Raw genomic sequence first — 13,407 nt, forward strand, 5'->3', positions numbered from 1 at the left:
TTCCTAAAAGAATGACAGACTTCTGTCAGAGTACTTGATGACCCATCAAAGGTCAGTGGTAAGACCCTATTGGTGAAGACTCCATACACAGCTGATGCGTAAAATGGAATGACATGGCGGGAAGCCAGGACACAGTCAGTTCCCAGACAGTCAGCGTGTCTAGTGCCAGAAGGTGCTAAATGGGCGACTGGGGGAAATGACCAATATCTGTCCAACCAACTCATCCTCTAACCTACTTAGCAACAAATAACCTGGTGTGATGCCCACATAAGTGCAATAGTGGCACGCAGCCATGGTGGGGAACCAACTGCTCTTGATTTGGCTAACTGATCCCCTCAGTGGTATGGGACCCATAGCTGGAACTGTGAAACAAGTCAAAACCATATCCAAACATAAGCCCACTCTCCAATATCAAGCTACCACCAATCATGGGGTACAAGAAGGCCTACACCTATTAAACTCTCTATTAAAAAAGTATTAAGCCCTGGGCCCATTCTCTCTCTCTCCCTCTACCTGTCTTTCTCTCTGTGTCTGTCGCTCTCAAATAAATAAATAAATAAATAAATAAATAAATAAATAAAAAGTGTTAAAAAAAAATCTCAATTTTCTGGGTGCTGACTTACTCTCCGTTGGAGAATCTGCTTCTCTTTTCCAGATAGATGCAGACCCTAAGGTGAGATCTGCCCCATCATACCTCCAAAGGGGCCCTGAAACTAAGGCAAATTGGCGAAACAAGCAAGGGTGCTGTTTTCCTGATGAACCGGATACCAGCACAAAGGGGAAGGAGACCAACACAGAGAAAAATCAACTCCTACCAAACCAGAGAGCCAGAGCCTCAGAGGCCCCCAACACTCCATCACTGAAGCTGACCACAAATGAACCCAACATGGCTCAGGGAAATTCTGCGGAAGAGGGGGCAGAAAGAATGTCAGAGTAACATGTTGGGTCATGATATGCAGAGACATTTATTGTACCAATAACTGTGGGCTAAGTCCACAATGCACGACCCACTTACATCAACAAGGAGGGGCCATTGGGAGGGGGTAGGTCATGGATGAGCCTAAACAATGGTACCAAACTGCCTGTATTTGCTGAAAAGAAAACTAATAAATTAAAAAATAAAAAATAAAAAAATGAAAATTAAAAAAATGGGGAAAAAAACCCCACACTATTGGGCTTGACTCAAAAACATTAATTTTATTGTAAGAGAAGGTAAGTGTTACATTGAATTCCATTTAGATAAATGAAAGGTTATGAAATGCCGATTTGCTAGAAAGGGACCAAAAGTTATTTTTCTACCTTGACTAATATTTTTTTTATATTTTCTTCTTTAAAGATATGTCTCAAATTTTGTCTTTCAATTCTATTTTCACCAACTGTTGATATGAAACATCTCATTGGTTGTTAAAATGTTGATAAGTTCAAATAATAATAATGCCTGAAAGAATACTCAGTTTTCTATGATGAATGTTTTTAAAATGATACCAAACATCCCCTTGGAATTTAGAAGTTTGTGATTTCTTTTCATTTCTTTCATTTTATTTTATTTTTAGTCAAACACAATAAACTGGCCTTTTCCTGTGTGAGAAAGTGAGAGAGAGATAGAGAGAGAGAGGAAAGGTAGGGAATATTGGCATGCCAGGTCCTTCAGCCACTGTAATCAAACCTGCACCACCTTGTGCACATGTGTAACCTTGCATGCTTGCATCCCTTGTGTATTTGGCTTATGTGGGACCTGGAGAGTTGAACATGATTTGCAGACAATTTCTTTAACCAGTAACCCATCTCTCCAGCCCAGAAGTTTGTAATTTCTTTTCTTTGCTTGTTTCTATTGACAGCTTCCATACTTACAGATAATAAACCATGATAAATCCCTCCCTCCCCGACTTTCCCCTCCACAAATCCACACTCCATCGTATCTCCTCCTTTCTCCATCAGTCTCTCTTTTGTTTTGGTGTCATCATCTTTTCCTCTTATTATGAGGGTCTTGTGAAGGTAGTGCTAGGCACTGTGAGGCCAATTTCTGTCTGGTCAATTGCATTGTAAGAAGTCCTACCTGTCCTTTGGCTCTTTCTTTCCAACACCTCTTCCACAATGGACCCTGAGCCTTGGAAGGTGCGATAGAGATGTTTTAGTGCTGAAAACTCCTCTGTCACATCTTCTCAGGACTATGGTGCCTTTTGGGTCATCCCAGTGGTCACCACTGTCATAAAAGGGAAGCTTATCTAAACAAAGCTGAGAGTGGAATTAATATATGGTATGAACATTGAGTGAAGTACTTACAGGGCAGTTTGGTGGGCACAATATATGCATTTAGCCTGTCAAGGTCACATCACACTCCTAATGCTCATGACCGCCCCCACCACAGACTTTCGATTAGGTTTTCAGTACCAGACATTTATTCCCTCCCATAGAGTGGTGCTCCAGTCCAATTAGAGAGCAGTTGGTTTCCCACATAACAGACATGCTCCATTGCACCTGTTGGCTCTTTTAGCTTGGATGGCCAAACTTGAGGTTTTCAGTGTCCGTGGTTTTCACCACTGATGGCTTCTGTCTCCCATAAGGCTGCATGCAGTACAGCTTTTTCCAACTCTCTGTCAGCTGGTCTACAGGCAGGAGGATTTTAGCTCAGCTTCTGTTTGATTTCTTGGTGACCTTGCTGCCCAGGCATGTGGAGTAGAAGTTTGTAATTCCTGATGCAGCATTTTGGCTTGTTGAAATTAGTAAATTGACACAACTGAAGGGATTACAGCCATCAGCACTTTTCAGTAGGGTAGGCTGGTTGATCACATGCTCTAGTTTGAAACAATGTCCAAGACACTACATAGACTCATCTTCTTGTTCCCTCTTTGCACATACATTATACTTATATGCATACAAATACATATGTATACATATATAATACATACATGAACATTTACCAATACATAAACAAAATACACATAAACAAGGTTTCCAACTATAATAATTCTTAACCTGTATGCTACTCATGATATCTTAAACTGACCTGACCAAGGTATGGAGACTGGTACAAGGTTATCAAAAAGTAGTCCCATCAGTCATTTATAATTCATATTTTTTTTCATTGCTTCCTGGACCCTGCTAATTCATTGTTCTGTAAATCTTGAGGTTTTTTTTTATAAGTATTTTATTTATTTGGAAGAGGGGGGAGAGAGGCAGATATATATATAGAGAGAGAGAGAGAAACAGAGAGAGAGAGAGAATGGGCATGTCAGGGCTTCCAGCCACTGCAAACAAACTCCAGACGCTCGCACATCTGGCTTACGTGGTCCTGGAAAATGATCCAAGGTCCTTAGATTTTGCAGGCAAATGCCTTAACCATGAAGCCATTTCCCCCAGCCCAAATCTTGAGTTTTTAGTATGGCCCCTTACATTCTAGGTGGACACACAAACCACACAAATAACTCTCAACTAGTTCTGACACTAGGCGGGGGGCAATATACACTAAGGAATGAAATACAAAGCACGAGGGCAGATGCCAGAACAGTAGGTGAGTGGTCTCCTAACTCAGAGAAGAATCACAGTGGGAAGACATCAACCATTAGAGGTAGCAGTGGGAGCTTAGGCTACATTCCCACACCTCGGGACCAATCCATCCCAACTAGTCAGAGGTATGCAACTTTGGGCAATTTTCAAGCCTCTTTGTGTTTGATAACCACTTCTTACCACAAGGATAATAAGTAATACACGCACACACACATATATATGCATATATATATATATATATATATATATATATATATATATATATCCTTGCAAATAAACTTTTTTTAGAAGAGTAGTTGGTACAAAACAAGTACTAAAAAAATCATTAATATCAATTCTAGAAAATGTGACTGATTCTTTGAAAGTATATTATTTACACTTAAAAGGTCCCCATGTGTTTGGTACTTTTACCCTAGTTATTATTTTTTGCTTAATTTAGTTAATTTTATTTTTCAGTACTAGGTATTAAACCAATTATTGTAAAAGTTTTTATTAACAACTACGTTTCATACACACAGTCAACGCTGATAGTAATCCCTTCCTATCACCCTCTTTTGCACTCCCTCCCTCCAATAAACAACTTTTTATTTCCCACTAGTTCTTCTTCTATTTTCATTTATTTAGTTATTTATTTGAGAGAGAGAAAAAGAGGGAGAGAGAATGGACACCCCAGGGCCTCTAGCCCCTGAAAATGAACTCTTATGCATGTGCCACCCTGCGTATCTGGTTTAAATGGGTCCTGGGGAAATGAACCTGCCTCCCCAGACTTCGCAGACCAAGTACCATCTCCACTGAGCAATCTCCCCAGCCCTCTTTTTCTATTTTGATGCCATTTTTTGCCCTCATACTACGCAGATCTTGAGAAGGTGGCTTCGTTTATTGTGAGGCCATGAATGCACTGACCATTTTATGTCTTTAAACAGTACGCCCAAGCACCCCTTCCCTTATTTTGCCTTGCACATTCTTTCCGTCACTTCTTTGCCAATGGTTCCTGAGACTTGGAGAATATGATAAGAGATGTCTGGTTTAGTGCTGAATACTCCACTGTCACTTCTTCTCAACACTTCAGTGAGTTTTTAGTCTCTCCAGTAGACACTCCCAAATAAAAATAGAAGCTTCTCTAACTAAAATGAGAGTATGGTCTCATACTTGGTAGGCAAGCATGCTACCACTGGCTTTATCTGTAGCCCTTATTCTAACTTTAAAGGACAGAAAATAGATGCTCAACAAACATTAGTAATTTTTCTAAGTCCACACACTGGATAATGAGTAAACCTGCATTCTCATCAGCTCTGTTCATCATTCATATTCTAAGCCAGGTATTAAGCATAGAACATGAAGGGGGGGAAAGGCTGATGGAATCAGGCCATTTGTTTAGTATATGAAATAAAAAACAAGTACTCCTCTGACAGGGAGAAAGAGACCTTCATTCCAGGATGAATGAAGTCAACTCCAGGCACCAGGAACAGCCTTGTGGGTTTAGTCATGGAGGAAATGTTCTGCATGATTATGTGAGGAGGTGATGACATATACAAAAGTCATGGTGAAAATTTGAAGCATCAGTTGATTCCAACTTATGTGCAATTAATGTGGTCTAAAATTGTGGATACTTTTTTTTTATTAATAGAAACAGTACTACTTTAAAAAGTGGTTAAGCTGGGCACGGTGGTGCACAGCTTTAAATCCAGCACTTGAGAGGCAGAGTAGAAGGATCACCATGAGTTTGAGGCCACCCTGAGACTATATAGTTAATTCCAGGTCAGCCTGGACCAGAGTGAGATCCTACCTTGAAAAACCAAAAGAAAAAAAATAAGTGGTTACATGCCACAAAGTAGGTGGCAATGCCTTAACTGTATGCATGTTGAAAGGGCCTCTTCCATCCTTGTCAAGGGGAGTACCAAACTTCTCTCCTTTCATTCAGCACAATATTTTTCCTTTCAGGCTATTGATTGTAATGCTTAAAGATGAAATATATGTATATATACAAATGTATATATTATCTATAAGATATGCATTTTGTTTCAAGCAAGGCTGCTCTAACTCAGTATGTGGTTGACACAAAGGTTCATTTAATTCCTTTCCTCTTAAGTGGTATTCAGTTCTCCAGAGGGCAACCCAAAGAGTTTCTTGTTGCCCAAGCCAAAATAAATTATTGGCAAAAATAAGAGAAACAAAGAAGATAGATAATTATCATTTAAAAATTGAAATATATTATTTTCTTCCCACCCTCAGATAAATTTTCTACCTTTTGTAGTTCCCTTCTCATTGCTGGGACAAATACAGTATGCAGATGATGAGAGGAAAACAATTATTTTGGTTTACAATGCCCAGGAAAAGCTTCATGATGGCAGGAGGAAAGCGATGCATGGACAGAGGCTCAGGAGAGTGAGCTGAACTCTAGCAAGGGGGATTTGGTTATAAAACCCCTAAGCCCACACCCCACTACACACCTCCTTGAGCAAGGCTCCACATTCCAAACTGCTGCCTGGTGGATACCAAGCATTCAGAATAAACGAGCTTGTGGGGTCGATCCAAACCACCACCCCATCTCTTAGTATGAAGTCAACTTAATTTCACACTCCCAATCCCTTCAGGCTGGCCTATGATTTTTTGCAGTACTCAGTGGGCTGTGTAGCTTTCCCATTTTCACAACCTAAATTGAGCTATGCAAATATTGTGGTAAGTGTATCTCTGTATTTTGTCTTTGGCTGCTCACAACCCTAAAATGGGAGGAATGCTGAGTTTATCCTTGGTAACTTCTCCTATCACACCCATGACAAGCTAATTGTGGCTTCTCCACATTTTTGAGCTGCAATGAAAGTATTTCCCAAGCAGAACTTCCCATTATAACTTTTTTCACAGTTCCTTTATTGAGCATTCCTGCTTGATAATTGTATTTTTAGAATAATTTTATATCTTATTCATTTATTATATTAGAGAAAGAGAGAGAGAGAATGGGCATGGCAGGAACTCCGGCTACTGCAAATGAACTCCAGATGCATGCACCACCTTGTACATCTGGCTTACTTGGGTATTGAGTAATTAAATTTGGGTTCATAGGCTTTGCAGGCAAGTGGATTAATCACTGTGCTTTCTCTCCAGGCCTGTATTTTTAAAGTTTTTAAACATTTTTTATTTGTGTATGTGTGTGTGTGTGTGTGTTTGTGTGTGTGTATGGGAATGCACACATGCACATTTGCACAAGCATGCCAGGGTCTCTTGCTGCTGCAGTCATGTGTCCATTCATCTCTATGTGTATAGCTAGAGAATTGAGCCCAGGGCTCAGAGGCTATGCATACTTAACCACTGAGCCATCTCCCCAATACCTTGGTACCTCTTTGGAAGAAGACTTTGTACTTTAGAATTATTTTCTTTTTTAAATCCTTGACTGTTTTTATCAGTAAAAGTGATTATACATCCAGAAATATAAACCATGTGCAATATTCATAGTTTCATTGTGTGCGCGAACATGACTAGAGGCTCTGGTTAAAGCTGAAAGTCATATTATTTTTTCATTTGAATTCTGGTAAAATATGAAGACTAGTCTTTTCCCTCCACTTGCTCCTGTTAAGGGTGTTATTTATTGAGGCAGGTAAGATGGGCAGCCACTCAACATTAAGCTAATTAACAGTCACATACAATGAACTTTCAAAGATAAAACATTAGCATTTAAAATCCTGTTTGTCCGTGAACTGTGAGTTGGTTACATGACTTCCAAAGATGCACTAGCTGCTACTCGGTAATCATTGTTCTCTTGTGGAGCTAAAAACCATCTGGGGCACATTCTTAATATTTCTTCTTTTAACACCATAATAAGAAATACCGTTGACATCCATATGGCTCTCCTATGTGACAATAACTCATACAAAGGAAAAACCAAACCACAGCTGACATGTATACTAACAAGACATACTCATATTGCATTTTTGTCACTGCACGAAAAAAAATTTACATAGGAAATGTGGCTTCTCATTCTTCCTGAAACCTAACTGATGTTATAAGTACAATATATCCTAGTCTGTTAAAAAGCAGAGTGAAGGGCTGCAGAGGTGTCTCAAAGGTTAAGGTGCTTGCCTGAGATGCCAAATGACCCGGTTCAGTTGCCCAATTCCCATGTAAAAACAGATGCACAAAGTGGTGCATGCATCTGACGTTCATTTGCAGTGGCTGGAGGCCCTGGTGCGCTCTCTCTTTCTCTTGTCTCTCTTCCTCTCTCTCCTTGCAAAGAAATAAAATATCTCTTTTTTAAAATTCAGATTCAAGAATAATACCAATCATGCCATGTTGCCCATAACCTAAGCTCAAAATAGAAATTATGAAGTAAAATAATTGGATATATCATTAAATTATCTATTTGTTCCCAACATCAATTTAAATATTTTATTTTTTTATTTGTGTATTTGATAGAGATAAGTGAGGAAGAGGCAGATAAATAGAGATAGAGTTAATGGGCATGCTACTGCAAACAAACTCCAGATGCTTGTGCCACCATGAGCATGTGGCTATTGGGGAATTGAATCTGGGTCTTTAGGCTTCATAATCAAGTGCCTTAACTGCTAGGCCATCTCTTCAACCCCACTTTATGAATTCAGAAGGCATTTTTTACATCATTAGAAAATTAACCTATCTCATAGATCTATTTCTGTTAATTAATATTCATTGAATAAAATTCAAAACCACACAAATATTTACATGGAGAAACCAAATCATTTCTCCAAGGAGATTGTGCAATACCACAGAGATTTAATGGTTTAACACTGAGCCAATGCAACATGGATGTTCAGTACATTCACATGTAAGGAACCAGCCCCCACCTTGATATCTCAGTACTAGTTTCTCTCTTAAATCCTACATTCATGTGTTGCAAATATACATCAACTTACTAATGTCAGGAGTGAACAACATAAGTATTTTACATAAATTGAATCACCCTTTCATCAATTTGAAATAAACTCTAACCCAACCACTGTGCTCAGAGCTGGAAGTGTGTGGAAGTTCTTCCCTTCCAACCTCCACTCCCACTGAACAAAAGATAAGCACAGAATAGGATGAAGATCATGACGTAAATATGTTTGATTTTACTTTAATAAAGTAACACAAAAACATAATTTAGATGAAGAATTCTTTAAAAAAAATTTTTTTTATTTATTTGAGAGTGACAGACACAGAGAGAAAGACAGATAAAGGGAGAGAGAGAGAATGGGCGCACCAGGGCTTCCAGCCTCTGCAAACTAACTCCAGACGCGTGCGCCCCCTTGTGCATCTGGCTAACATGGGACCTGGGGAACCGTGCCTCGAACAGGGGTCCTTAGGCTTCACAGGCAAGTGCTTAACCGCTAAGCCATCTCTCCAGCCCAGATGAAGAATTCTTAAAGACAGGCTGTGTCTTACCTTTTCTGAAACTCTCAGTTGCTACAGTGACACATTATGCTATAAGAATTATATGAGCCTGTCCATGCAGCACTGATGGAATTAAGATTAAAATGTCATACTTTGTGATTGGTGGTTCCCTTACAAAGTGTGAAACAAAATTTAAAAATAAAGTAAACTAGCTGACTAGTAATATATTTATGAAGTAAAAAATTAAACATAATTAATTATTAATGACATATCAGTGAGACATAAAATGTAACCAAGACAATTTTCTGATTTAGAAAGTGAAAAATGATTGCAATGCCAGCAGGAAGAAGCAAGTACAGACAAGGGATCTTCTAAATATCACAGAGACATCGAAAAAAATGCTCTTGTCTTTTCTCTTACATGGAATAAAGTCATTCTGGAAGTTAGCAATACCCAGATTTGAATCTTCAGTATGAATAAGGATTACACTATGATCTTTGGAGAATGCAACACTGAATAGCAATGTGTATTAGCAGGTGAATTTCAGGAGATGTATATGCTGAAATAAAGTCCTCCAACTCATTTTTTCAGTATTTTCATATTAACTAGATATTCTTTGAGAAATGGTTCCAATGTTTCATTAACTGAAAGAAAAAAACTCTTCTAGAAGTTAACCTCAAGTATACATTAAAATGTGTGAAACAATAATTCAAATGAGACACAAAAATTCATACCTTATACCTCACAATTAAGTCACTTCTATCATGTGACATTAATTCTTTAAAAAAAGGAAATATATTTTAATATCAAGTGAACACATTTAGCTAATTTCCAAGCTGGTTTATATCCCAGTTCTCCAAAGTCAGTTGTGAAACCGACTCAAAGTTTGAATTTTATTTTATTTTTCCTTTATCAGTAAATCACCGAATTTGGATTTTGGAAATGCACTTTGGAGGAGAGATAATCAAGTTACGGAAGTGGCTCACTCCATCCAACAGTGACATCTGCTGTTCATGCGTGGGGTTTACTGAGGCTTCCCATGCAACATGAACTGGAGGAGAGAATGGCCATGCAGAGCCCATGGGGGTCAAGTTCACATTACAGAAAAGCCTTTGAAAATGAGGAGCAAAACCATAAACTTCTGAAGTTACTGGGCTTCACAACTTTCCCAGTAAAATTATTCTAGATGAAGTTATTATGGTTGAAATTATGCTTTGTAATACTTGTGTTAATGGTAACACCTAAGAGAAAGAGAAAAATACATTTTGGGAAAAGAGGGGGATGTACAAGTATATGGAATTGTGATAAGTTTAAAAGCTGCAATTCTATAATTCAAATATATGCAAATATCTGTATATTTTCATGGTAGCTTCTCAGATGATTCATTTCCCAGAAGGGAAACAATAAAAAATGAAAAGTCCCTCTCTACAAAAGTACACATATGCTTTCATGGAAACCACGAGACAAAGAAAGATTTTAATAACAAGTTATATCACATTATGTCACAAACAGTACTGATCTGAGAAGGGAGTGATTAAGGATGGAAAACTCTGATGTTAACAAAACCAAGAAAGAAGGGTCCTGGTGGTGGCTGATCACTGGACATTTACTAGCAAATCTCTGGGCAGAGCAATGGAGGACCCCACTAGATTGAGAAATAATGGTCCTGAGTTAAGTCCTTCCAGTACAGCTGTCCTCAGGGGAGTGGGAAAAGAATATTCACCTAATATGTGGAAAACTCACAGAAAAATACTTTTAAAAATTATGGGCTGGAGAGATGGCTTAGAGGTTAAGCGCTTGCCTGTGAAGCCTAAGGACCCCGGTTCGAGGCTCGGTTCCCCAGGTCCCACGTTAGCCAGATGCACAAGGGGGCACACGTGTCTGGAGTTCGTTTGCAGAGGCTGGAAGCCCTGGCACGTCCATTCTCTTTCTCTCCCTCTATCTGTCTTTCTCTCTGTGTCTGTCGCTCTCAAATAAATAAATAAATAAATAAATAAATAAAATACTTCTTCAAGTGAGGGGATCTGTTTGAAGGAAAAAGAGATGTCTAACTTGGAAGCAAGGTGGTAGCAAGTGGGAGAACACAGGCATGAGAAGGAACTATCCTGAACCACCTCTGCTTTGAGAAGCAAGAAGCTGAAGGCTCCAAAATATTCTCAGAATGAGGCCACCATCATGGAGGCAAATGTTGAGATTGTTTCTTTCAGTGCTGCTTTGGAAAATCTGACAACCTCTTTATCACTTCATACAGGGACATCCTGCTTTCAGACAGGCACAGAAATCCATCCAGTCCTTGCATGAGGGAGACCAATAGGCTGTTCTTAGCCTTTATATAAATATACTATAAAAGTAACGATAAGAGGAACATATCCACTCATAAACACCAGAAATACGTTGTTATAAAACAGAAGAGAAACAAAGCTTTCATGCATTAAAATATGAAATTTAAGAATACAATAAACCAAGTGGGGCGTGGTGGCACACACCTTTAATCCCAGCACTCGGGAGGCAGAGGTAGGAGGATCGCCATGACTTTGAGGCCACTCTGAGACTCTATAGTGAATTCCAGTTCAGCCTGGTACAGGGTGAGACCCTACCTCAAAAAGTCAAAATAAATACATAAATAAAAAGAATACATTAAACCATAAAGAATCTATGAAGCAAGCATGTAGGACTGTGAAGAACAGAGAGAAAGCAAGACAGAAGCTGACAGAATTCATGAAAAAGTAGAATTTAAGGTAATGTCGTTTCATTTAAAAAAAAAAAATCTAAGCAGGCTGGAGAGATGGCTGGGGAATCGAACCTGGGTCCTTAGGTTTAGCAGGCAAGCGCCTTAACCATTAAGTCATCTCTCTAGCCCCTTGACTTGTCCTATTTTAAAATAAAGATAAGATTTTTACACTTTTATAATTCCATACCATTTCTATACAGAATTCTGTAAGGTAAAAAGTTGGTGTCAACCTTTAATATGGAGTTCAAAATCAGTCTGGTATACCCAATGAGACTAAAAAAAAAAAAAATCAAATGGAAATAAACAAAAATAATAAAAAATAAGAAATTAAAGACACAAAAGATAATATAGAAGTAAAAAAAAATCCTTTATATTAAGCCAAATAAGACCATTGCAGGCAGGCACATATATTTTAGTATAGTATATAAACTTATTATCAGAAGCTCACTTCCAAGGCATTTACCCATATAGTAAAATTATATTTGAAAAGTTAAGAAAACAGCATCAGTGAGTTTAAGCTACAAGGACTGGTCATTCATAAAGAGTTTTAATTTGGCATCAGTCTTTGACAGTCAAATTTCACACCAACAGATGTGGTATGCCTATAAGTTAATGAAGAAAAGAAGTAGTCACCAGATGTCCCTTTGGCATTTCAGGCTATAAGTCAAGTATAAGGACCATTGCTATGAACACCCAGAAATTCAGAAGACAATGTACAAAGGAAGGTCCTCCTGAGCACTCTATTATAGAGTCACCCTAAGGCTAAGTAGATGGTATACAAGGAAAAGAACTGAGCAGCCAGTATTGGAGGGACGTATGTGTGGAAAATTGTACTTATGATCCTAACACTGTGCACCTACTCCAAGTATAAAAATTATGGAGGACAGGCAATGAAAGAAGGGAGTAAGAATACATTTCCTGACTACCTTCTGGAGGACATGTGACAGTGCTGTGTTAATTACAAAATGTGCAAACATATTAAATAGAGCGGAGTCAAACATTAAGGAATATCTGGTTAAAAAATATCAAATAGTACCATGGGAGTAAAGAAAGTCAAAATAGCATAGCATCTACTTTTTTTTTTTTTTTTTGCCATTTACAGTGAGGAAGCCTTGAAATGTTATCTTTAAAAAGGGAGGAAATTTGAAAGTTGGTAAACTTAGAAAAATAATAACTAGAAATAGTTGTGCTATAAATTATAACATAGTGATTTCTTAACAATTATAAATCATTTTCTAATGTTAGTAGAAAACACTATTTAATATATATAAAACTGTAATCAAAATGATTCACAAAATGACAAATTCAAATGAGTTGTTACACTATTGGTATGTTTTCTTTAATTATGTCTTTATTTGAAATTTTGGTTCTGGCTTGAGAGATGGCTTAGTGGTTAAGGCAGTTGCCAGCAGAGCCAAAGGACCCAGGTTTGATCCCTCAAGACCCATGTAAGCCAGATGCACAGGGTGGTGCACATGTCTGCAGTTTGTTTGCAGTGGCTGGAGGCCCTGGCATGCCCATTCTCTCTCTCTCTCTCTCTCTCTCTCAAAAAATAAAATTAAATAAAATAAAAATAAAATGAACTTAAAAAACTGGTTCAGATATTCTAAAAATACTTATTTTACATTGCTTTTCTAATAACTATAAACTTATTTTTTCTTATTCTGTTTCTTGTTTCTTTTCTATTATACCATCTTTGTTTCTTTATTGTGTTGTCTTATCTGTTTTTATCTCTTCTTACTGTTTCAATTGGAGTAATAAAAAAAGCATTATACCAGTACAAAATGCCTCTCCAATTGTTGACTTGCCCTTATAATCCTGCTACCATT

The 13,407-nt window shown here is 38.0% G+C and overlaps 1 protein-coding gene and 1 pseudogene across 2 annotated transcripts in view; both read right to left on the bottom strand.

Moving 5' to 3' along the window:
* The window catches only part of Gpc5 (glypican 5), a 1,425,487-nt gene that overhangs the window by 870,680 nt on the left and 541,400 nt on the right, over window positions 1-13,407 (bottom strand). The window lies entirely within an intron of this gene.
* LOC123459984 lies at window positions 5,313-5,431 on the bottom strand (annotated as a pseudogene).

The sequence above is a fragment of the Jaculus jaculus genome, chromosome 3 (genome assembly GCF_020740685.1).
Source record: "Jaculus jaculus isolate mJacJac1 chromosome 3, mJacJac1.mat.Y.cur, whole genome shotgun sequence".
Taxonomy (NCBI): domain Eukaryota; kingdom Metazoa; phylum Chordata; class Mammalia; order Rodentia; family Dipodidae; genus Jaculus; species Jaculus jaculus.